Source organism: Leucopleurus acutus (genome assembly GCF_964270905.1).
Source record: "Leucopleurus acutus genome assembly, chromosome: 2".
In the NCBI taxonomy this organism is placed as follows: Eukaryota; Metazoa; Chordata; class Mammalia; order Artiodactyla; family Delphinidae; genus Leucopleurus; species Leucopleurus acutus.
Window position 1 is genome coordinate 143,598,254 of NC_139143.1, and position 10,220 is coordinate 143,608,473.

The window sequence follows — 10,220 nt, forward strand, 5'->3', positions numbered from 1 at the left end:
TTAAAAATAGGTAGACATAACTGGATTCTTATAATACATTGGATAGAAAATTAGGTTACAAAATGTAAAGTGCCGGATGAGTGTATTCTTGTTTTAGTAAAGACTAGATGGATTGACGGATGAATAAATAGAAGGACCATAGGTAGATATGGAGGAAAGTAGGTATATAGTTAGATGGACAGACGGATAAGAGAGACATAAAAGAAAGACTGGAAAGACCTACACCAGTATATTAACAGTGGTTATATATGGATGGGGGGATTAAGAGTAATTTTTAAAATCGCTAACCTTTGGTTCCTGATTATTAAAGAATAAATTTACATTGCTTTTGTCAACACATAGTTATCAATACCAACAATTCTAGTATTCAGAGTCAAGAGTTTATCTTTGACTTACGTTTCCTCTTTATTCTGAGTGGATGTTCGTATCTTCCATCCATCCATCCATTGAGGAGGCAGAATCTATGTGGACTTCAGGATAGCACTTAAACAATATCCCATATTATCTTCAGATCCATTTCATGTCTTTTCATGACTCTGGGTTGTGTTTGGTTTTTATTCCTTCTGTAGACCTGGGAGCCCCTGTCTACACTCTGCCTTGCCACCCCTTGTTTTCCTGGTCAGTTCCTTCTCATGCTCCATGGCCTTCTTCAGATCTCACCACTGCCCCTTCCCTTCGTTGGTGCTTCCATCCCTTCCATCTACCACCTGGGTTCTCCCATTACACCTTACTCCCATTGTATCTTACTCTGTTTGGAACTTTCCAATCTGTATGGTTATTATCCATGTGCTTGCTGTCAGACTCTGTGCTCATTGATGCTCCATCTCACGTCCACCTTCAGGACCTCATTGCCTAGTAAAAGCTCTTCTACTTCTCCTGCAAGTATGTTCCCATCAGCCTAAAAGGAAACTTGGCTAACAACCTTGATGCCATTCACTTAACCAACAGGCATTTACTAAACATCTACTATATGTCAATTACAGAGATTAACAAAGTACTCTCCCTCCAGAGGCTCACAGCCAGGTAGGGAAGGCAGACATGGGCACATGAAAAAGACCAAAAGCTTCTGCCAGAGGATGTCAATGTCCTATTACAGCCTAGACAGTTCAAGAGACTCCTGCCGGCTGTGTGGACAGGGAAAGACTCCCCGGGGGAGTTAGGGTTAGAGTAGCGACTTCAGAGAAGAGAAAGATTCAGACAAACAAAGAGGATGGGGAGGGCATTTCGGGTGGAGGAAATAGTACGGCAAAGGTGCAGAGGCGGTGGGCTCCCGGTTTGTTCATGGGGCGTACAGACTATGGGAATGGGAAGGCATCAGACTTAATGGGGGCCGCATCTAGCTGATATCACACAGAAGCTGTGTGGTTTTTCTGAGCCTCAATTCCCTCGCCTGTAAACTGAATTTGATTTTACCTGCTTTATCTGCCTCCCAGGGAAGTTGGGAGAATTGAATAAAACCATTATATGGTGTGTGGAAGCCCTTGGTAAATTGTCAAGCAGTGCGCTCATGGAAGTCAACAGTACAGCTAGAAAAAGGGAAATGCTGAAGTATGTTGGAAATATTTAAGGCAGGATTTGGGGATAGGCCTTCAAGATTCTGAATTTGTTTTTGTTTTTGGATCTCATGATCCTCCAGTATCACTTCTGTGAATCCTTCCTCACTGATCTAGCCCCTCTGCCCCAGTCTGGGTTAGGTGCCGACCCCCGTGTTCCTAATCCCACTTCCTGGTAAAACAGCCTGTTCATTTCTGTTACTGCATCTGTCTCCCCAGTAAGGCTGGGAGGTCACTGACGGCAGACACCATTCCTTATTGTAGGGCACCTAGTGGGCAACCAGCAGACGTGTGCTAGTGATGACTCTCCTAATGGCTACGATGCATGGAGCCCTTATCAGGTGGCAATCATTTTGCTAAGCACGTATCAAGGATTTTCTCATCCCCACAACAACCCTGTGAAGCAGGTCTTATTCCCATTTTACAGATAGAAACAGTGAGTATGGGGAAGCAAAATAACTCAGTTTCATTTGCCCAATCCGTAAGCATTGGAGTCAGCATTTAAGCTGAGGCAGATAAGCTTCAGAGTGCTACACCTTTCCTGGGAATTCATTCACTCACTCATTTCACCAATAATGACCATGTGTCTACCATGTGCCAGGAAACAGTCCAGGTAGGAATATGTCTGGAAGAAGTAATAAACAGGATCTCAGATCATCACAGAGTAGGTGAAAAATGTGAAACAGATGTGAGACCAAAGTACAGAGCATCCCAGAGGCGTGGACAACCTGGCTGTGGGGAGGGATGGAGGAGGCCTCCCCTAGAGGAGAAAGGGAGACAAGGGCATTCTGTCCAGGCAGAGGAAAGGTCGAATGCAAGGACACGAAGGCGGGAAGCAGCAGGTCTGGTATGGCTGTTGCGGTATTTCTTCTTGACTAGACAGTGTGCTTCTTGGGGGTAGAAGTCATGTCTTGAACACCTCCATTTTCATAACCATGCACAGTGCCTGGAACGAGGCACCCCAAAGCAGCGAAAGTTTGGTGAATGAATGATATTGGTTTGTACAGTTTTAAAAGAAGAGCAAACTTCAAATTTCGGGAGGACATGGGAAGGCTGAAGGGGAAAATGACCCCAACTTGCAAGGGGCAGCCAAGGATGACCAGAAATTAGAGAATTCATATGTTTACCAAGATACCTCTTTGCTTGGCTCAAAATATCCCCAGGCCCCCACCTCAAACCTACTCTCCTGCTAACAAAAAGCACAAACAAGCCCTGGCTAGGGTACTGTGGCTTTCGCAAGTTGCTAGGATATCCATATATTTACCCACAGCCACAGACCTACGGCGCAAGAACAGCCCACTGGTCCTCACATGAGGCAAGATCATGAGGATTCAATCTACACGAGACTCTGAGGGGACTTTGAAATCAGCCAGGGAGTTGATAATTGCTTGGAGATACCACAGCTGAAGTTTTTCTCCACGTTTTTCTGTAATAAGCTTTCTTGTTGTTAAGTTGATTTTCTCTGGCTTCCTCTGGGGTTTCAAATTCAGTTGTGATTTGCACCTGCTTTTTTTGAAACTTCCAAAACTTATGAGGAGGAGAAAGGGGTCATATTGTTCCACTCCACAGGCCCTGGGCTTCCAACATGTAGCAGCTTAGGTCTAGAGGCTCTCGGGGGAAACAAGACATTTGGGTTTGGGGCCCTTTAGGTAAATGTGCAGGAAATGTGTCCTAGAGCAGGTTGAAATCCTGGTCTGAGTGCCAAACACTAGAAGACCACTGCTTCTGCAATGATTTCACGGCGGGGGTGGGAAGGACAGTCTTTGTCAAACTGAGGGACACAGGGCTACTCAAGACCTATACCAGGACCAAGCGCTTAGCTTTCACCTGCCTCAAAGGCAAACCAATTTGATCGCAGCCAGGGAAAGCAAAATGAACTCACTCCCTGATTTTAAAAACTCTTCCAAATTATTACATTCTCTAAACAAAACAAAACAAAACAAAACAAGATTCTGCTATTTCAACTCTGTCCTTTTCTAAAAGAGCTGCAACCTTCTCTTGGCATCACTGTCACCCAGTATTTTTTGAGATCCTTTTCATGTAGACCCCTGAGCTACAAAGGCCAACGCTGGATCCTGCCTATCATAGCTGGATGCTAATTCACAAACATGCCCCACGCCACATTCCCATAGAGACTGGGGGAAAGGATCTTCTCTTTGGCTGAAGTTATTACTTCAATGGGCAAGTGATCTTTTATCTAATTATTAGCAGCAAGGACAGCTTAATAACTACACTTCTAAAACTCTTTTTTGGGCTGATGACTACAAAAATGTAATTGTCTCATAGCCCATAGCCCTTACAATGGCTCAGTTTTTTATGGTAATTTTAGTGAAATAATTTGCAACTAATTCAACCTAAAAAAATCTCAATGACAAGTTATATTGCTCAAAACTGCATGTTCTGTAGTATATTATTAAAATCTTTTCTGCAGTTCCACAGTTCTAGTGAACAACTGGCAATCCCTGCTTTAAAACGTCTTCAGTTTAAATCATACTGACTATATTCAAGGGCATATATTAGCTTTTCCCAGAGCTTCCTTTGCCAAAACACAGTTCCATGAGAAGAACATTTGTGTGGGGAGTTCTGCAGTCTAAATCTGTGACTGGTTCTGACCACGAAGCTGCACAGAATCAAATGGATAGTAGAAATCACGGGGGTCCTTATGGTCTGCAGATATGTATTCCTGGGCCACCCCAATTTTGACATTTATAATAATTTTATTTTTTGAACCTTCCTGATTTTTGTTTCATACTCAGATTTTAACATTAAGAATACTTCTTATAAAGAAATACACAAATGTATGACATTTTTAAAAATCACCACTGGCTCTTCCATCCTCTTTCCCCCATCAGAGCCTGAAATGAGCCATTTTATGTTTCACTGATTGTTGAATTTAAGACATAATAACTGACTTCAAAATGGTCATGGAGAAAGGGCAGGAGGAAGTCATTTTCTGTGTTTCTGCTTTTGCATGGGGAAATTGGAGAAATAGAATATGCTCATAGAAACTCGGGCCTGCTGTAGACACGCTTTGTCCATTCATGTGCTACACAAATGTCTATTAATTGTACAAGTATAAATAATGTGACAGGTCCACAGGGTAAATCAAAAATTCTTCACCATCGGTCTTCTACCTACTTCCCAGCTATTACTTCCTTACAGGAATGCTCTGTGCCAGCCCAGCTGGTGTCTTCCAGTGGTGGACATGTCTTCTGCATCACCACCTCTGCCTTTTGTAGGAAGCCTTCTCCTCAGCCATCCACCCAGGACTCTCTGCCTCCTTTATATGTATTCACATATTCAATCACTTATTCATTCATTCTATTATATATATATGTAATATACAAATCCACCTCCACACCCACCATCCACAAGCATATCGAATATCTACATCCACATTCACATCCGCATCTATATCCACATCCACACCCACATCCATATCTGTATCTATTCTATCTTTATATCGTCACCCAGGTACTATCACTGGTTTTTGGGTCTCATCATTTGCCTCATTTTGATTTGTTTATTTTTAAAGTGGATATCTTTCCTCTCCTATTAGACCATGAGCTCCTTAGAGATAGCAATATTGTTTACTGAATTTTGCATCTTACACTGATGCACAGTAGGTCCTCAAGGTGTAGATGTTGTTGAGGGAAAGACAGCACTCATCAAACACACCCCCAGTGTCATTGTTCTGGACAGTTCAGTCACACCATCTCATTTAATCCTCATTACCTTCTGACCTTGTCTCCTTCACTGTGCTCCAGCCACACTGGTCTATTTTTAATGACTTAAATATACAAGCTTGTTCAACCTCTGACTTTTGCACTGGTTGTCCATTTGCCTGGAATACTTACCCCCTACCCAGATCCTTTCATGGTTGGTTTTTTCTCTCCATTCTTATTTAAGCTCCAAAGTCACCTACTCTGAGAGTCTCACCCTGACCACCTTAGTCAAGGAACCCAACCCGATCCCCCTACAGGGTTATTCTATATTCCAGTATCCTCTTTCATTCTCCCCATAACACTTATCAACACCTGAAATTAGCTTATGGATTCATTTACTTATTATCTGTCTCCCCCCACCAACTAGTTGCCCCTTCCCCAACTAAAATGTAAGCCCCATGAGGGCAAGGGTTATCCTGTCCTGTTTGTGGCTATATGTACAGCCTAGAGTAGTGTCTGACACATAGTAGGTGCTCAATTATCATCCAGTGAGAAAATAACCTTGAATGGATACCAGTTTGGGAGATGTGGAAACTGAGGCGATGGATGTGGAGTGACATGCCTCCTGTCAGCAACTTGTAACTGACAAATCTGAGATCCAAAGCCCTTCTCAAAACCCAGGCCTCTCATGCTACAGGAAACTGCTGCTCCCTGGACACAGGTGGATACATTAATGGAAACGTGATGCTTCATCTGCTTTGATCAGATCTTCTGATGTTTCTCTTGTGTCCTTGTCTATTTTGAAATTATAGACAAGTAGGCAAGTGGGTTTCTAATTTCAGAAAGTTTTATTCAGCAGTAATAACAATAATAGTTTAATAGTAATAGTAATAACAATAATAGTTTCTGTGTTTGCTAATATGCTAAGGTCTTTGAATATGCTAATCTCATCTAATTACCATAACAACCCTATAAGGAGGGTAATTTTTTCTCCATTTTTATGCATGAGGAAAATACAGCTCAGGAACATGAAATATCTTACCTAAAGTTAGTGGTATCGAGACTAGAATCAGAAGATACTAACAGGGTAATGTGAGAAGTGATGGGTAAAAGGCTAAGGGAACCAAGATTCATCTCCTTGCTGCCAAAGCCTATATTTCTAACTCTCCTGCTAGACTCAGGACTCTCTAAAAGGCAAGCTCTGAGCTGGGTACCAAGGATATAAAGACTCATTCTCTGACCACAACAAGCTCTCAGTCTGAAAAAGAAAGACCTGGTTTGAACAAGAAAGGAACCACCATATGGGATTGGGGAAGGCTGTTCTGGTGCTGGGGCTGCACACGTGAATGGGGGTAAGTATCGACACAACTGAACTTCAAGTTCTTTAGTGTCACATCAGGGCTATAGCAGGAGAAGTCCACTTGCAAACTCCATTTCAGTGGTGTTGCCGGCAGGAGAGAGCCTGCTCAAGGATGGGGCTGGAGAAGCATACGGATGAAGGGACCACACAGCCCTGGAGCGTGGTCAGAGTTGGCTCAGGGCAGCAGGGTGACTACAGTGGTCCCTAGATCCACTGACCTACTTCCCCTCTTGGCCCCACACCAGTCACTCTGACTCATGGCCCCTTGGCTGCTGGAAACCCACAGCAACCCAGTATTGTCCCTGGGCCACTTGGTTTTGGTTTCATTTTCTGGCACGGAGTATGGTCATCATGTCCGTTAAGATTACAAATTTCCTTGATACCTCCAAAGCTTCTTGCAGAATGAAAAAGAAGTGGTCTTGTGACAATGTGGTCACCTCATTGAAGGTTCCACAGCTGACCAGGGGGACAAGGGCTTCCTTAACAGGATGAGGTCTTATTGGCCTCTTAAGCCAGCAGGCCCAATACCTGAAAGAAAGTTATCTTGGTCAGCGTTCCAGCAAGAATGGAAGGCATGCTCAAACGGGGTCATTTGGGGGACATTTAATGAAAGGACCATTACTTAGGTGCAAAGGAAACCAACAGGAGATCGTATGAAGGAAACCTTGGGGCCTGCAAAGGTGGGAAAGCCATTACCATCACTGGGTCTTAAAGGACAAGAAGAGGGAGAAGTTCCTGGAACCAGAAGTGGGTAATTGTAGGGAGAGGGCCTCCAGAGAAGAGGCCAACTTTGATAAAGGAAATCAGCTGAGCCCCAGAAACCCTGAAAGGAAGGAACCAAGGAGAACAAATGCCCCAATCTACTCTCCGGACCTCCTGCTGATGCCTCCCATAGGCTGGAGTCAACTGGAAACTAAAAGGCCAGGGGGACTTCCCCGGTGGCGCAGTGGTTAAGAATCCACCTGCCAGTGCAGGGGACATGGGATCCAGCCCTGGTCCGGGAAGATCCCACATGCCATGGAGCAACTAAGCCCATGTGCCACAACTACTGATCCTGTGCTCTAGAACCTCTGAGCGACAACTACTGAAGCCCCCCTGCCTAGAGCCCGTGCTCCACAGCAAGAGAAGCCACCAAAATGAGAAGCCCGCACACCACAACGAAGAGTAGCCCCTGCTCGCCGTAACTAGAGAAAGCCCGCGTACCGCAACCAAGACCCAACACAGCCAATAAATAAATAAATTAGAGGGCCAGGGAGCTCACTGACGTGGTCCATGGAGGTCAGCCTCTTGGGGTGCAGAACGGTGAGAGGGAACTGGAGGACATGGACACTTACCAGCACAGTGGTTATGGCTGGTTGAGAATAACTATACCACGAGTGATGATTTTGGCAGATGGCTGCCATCGACTACATGATGTACACCTAGCGCTTTGAAAGCTCTCTCATGGACTAACTCATTTGATCTTCACAGAAAGCCCATGAGGTAAGCACTCTCTGGATCCCATTTTACAGACTGAGAAACTAGAGAATACAGAGCTACTGACCTGTAAATAGAGGAGTGCGGACTTGAACCCAGATGACCGTGATTACAGATCCAGTGTTCTTCGTCTACCAGACCAGCCCATCTTACACAAAATGAAAACAGATGATTTAGGGAGTAAAGCATTGCTAAAATGGAGGGAGTGACTGAAATATAAGCTGCAAGACAAGAATGAGATGTTTCCATAAGCTTTATTTGACTTAAGTGAGACTGAATATACACATTCCATTTAAGAGATATTAAAATAGAAACCAAGAGGGGCTTCCCTGGTGGCGCAGTGGTTGAGAGTCCGCCTGCCGATGCAGGGCACACGGGTTTGTGCCCCGGTCCGGGAAGATCCCACATGCTGTGGAGCAGCTGGGCCCGTGAGCCATGGCCGCTGAGCCTGTGCGTCCGGAGCCTGTGCTCCGCAAAGGGAGAGGCCACAGCAGTGAGAGGCCCGCGTACCGGAAAAAAAAAAAAAAAAAAAATAGAAACCAAGAGAAAAGGGAGAGAGAGAGAGAGAGAGAGAGAAACTCCCCCCAGAAAAAAAGAGAGAGAGAGAGAGAGAGAGAGAGAGAGAGAATGCCAATTGCATATAGGATACAGGCCAAATGTCTAATTATAGCTGATAAGGCCCCTTATGGTCTGTACCTTGCCCTGACTCATCTTTCCCCATTCCCTGTGGGTCACTGTGTCCCAGCCAAACTAAATTTTATTTAGTCCTCTAAATAACCCTCAGGTCTTTGTCCATGTTGTCCCTTCTGCCTGAAACACTTTCCCATGCTTTGTATTCACCCATCTTAAACCCTATTTATCTATCAAGCCCTAGCTTTGTCTTTTCTTTCATCTTTCTTCCTTCTCTCCCTCTCTCTTTCCTCCCTCCAACACATATTTATTGGACACAGTACATGCAGGTACAGTGGTAGGTGTTGCTGACATTGGTCAGCGTTGGTCCCTCCCTCATGGAGTTTCTACGAGAAAACCTTCCCTTCGTTCTCAAGTCTGGGTTGGGGGGCTCTCCTGGGTGTTTTCTCAGCAGGCTGAGCTGATCCTATTATAGTCTTTTTATTCTGCATTCTAGAACCTTTGTTCTGTCTCCTCTACTAGACCATGGGCTCCATGGTGGTAGGACTCTGCCTGTGTGGGTGTTAGTTTCCTATTGTTGCTGTAACAAATTACCACACACTCAGTGGCTTAAAGCACCCAAATTAATGATCATATGAGTTCTAGAGTCAAAAGTCCAACGCACACCTCACTGGGCTAAAATCAAGTTGTGTGGAGTCTGTGTTCCTTTCCAGAGGCTCTAGGGCAGAACCTGTGTCCTTGCCTTTTCCAACTGGAGGCTACCTGCATCCCTTGGCTGATGGTACCTTCCTCCATCTTCAAAGCCATCAGTGGCTGGTGGAGTCTTTCTCACATTGTGTCACTCTGACACTGACTCTTTTGCCTCCTCTTCTATCTTTTAAAGACCCTTGTGATTATATTGGGCCTACCTGGATAGTCCCGTCTAATGTTCCTATCTTAAAGTCAGCTGATTAGCAACTTAATTCCATCTGCAATCTCAGTTTCCTTTGCCATGTAACATAACATACTCACAGGTTCTAGGGATGAGGTTGTGGGCATCTTTGAGAAGCCATTATTCTGCCAGCCACACTGTGTATCCCCAAATTCTAGTCCAAGGGCAAAAGTAGAATATCTTGGTATGCAGGTAGGTTTGTTTGTGTGTAGAACATATAGACTCTCTCTATGTGTCTAAGGCTTGTGTCTGTGTGTGTGACGTGTGTGTGTATGCTGGGTGTTCACATGGGTGGATGTGTTTGTGTGTGGTTCAGGGGGCATACACTGCCTGACCTCATTAGCTGTGGTCAGTATGTATGTGTTGGAAGGTAGGAGGACCACCCAAAGGGAGAAATATAAAGATGAACCAGGCAACCAAGTACTATTTTCCTGACAATTCAAGTTGTGAAACATTTAGTTTATCCTCCATACGTATACTTGTGTTTAGAGACCTGGATTTCTGTGCTCTATGCTCACATGTGCTGGTTACCACATTCACAGTGAAGGTAGCATCATACCTGAGCCAAGCAGCCCCTCTAGAAAGGCCTGGATGAGTCAGCATAC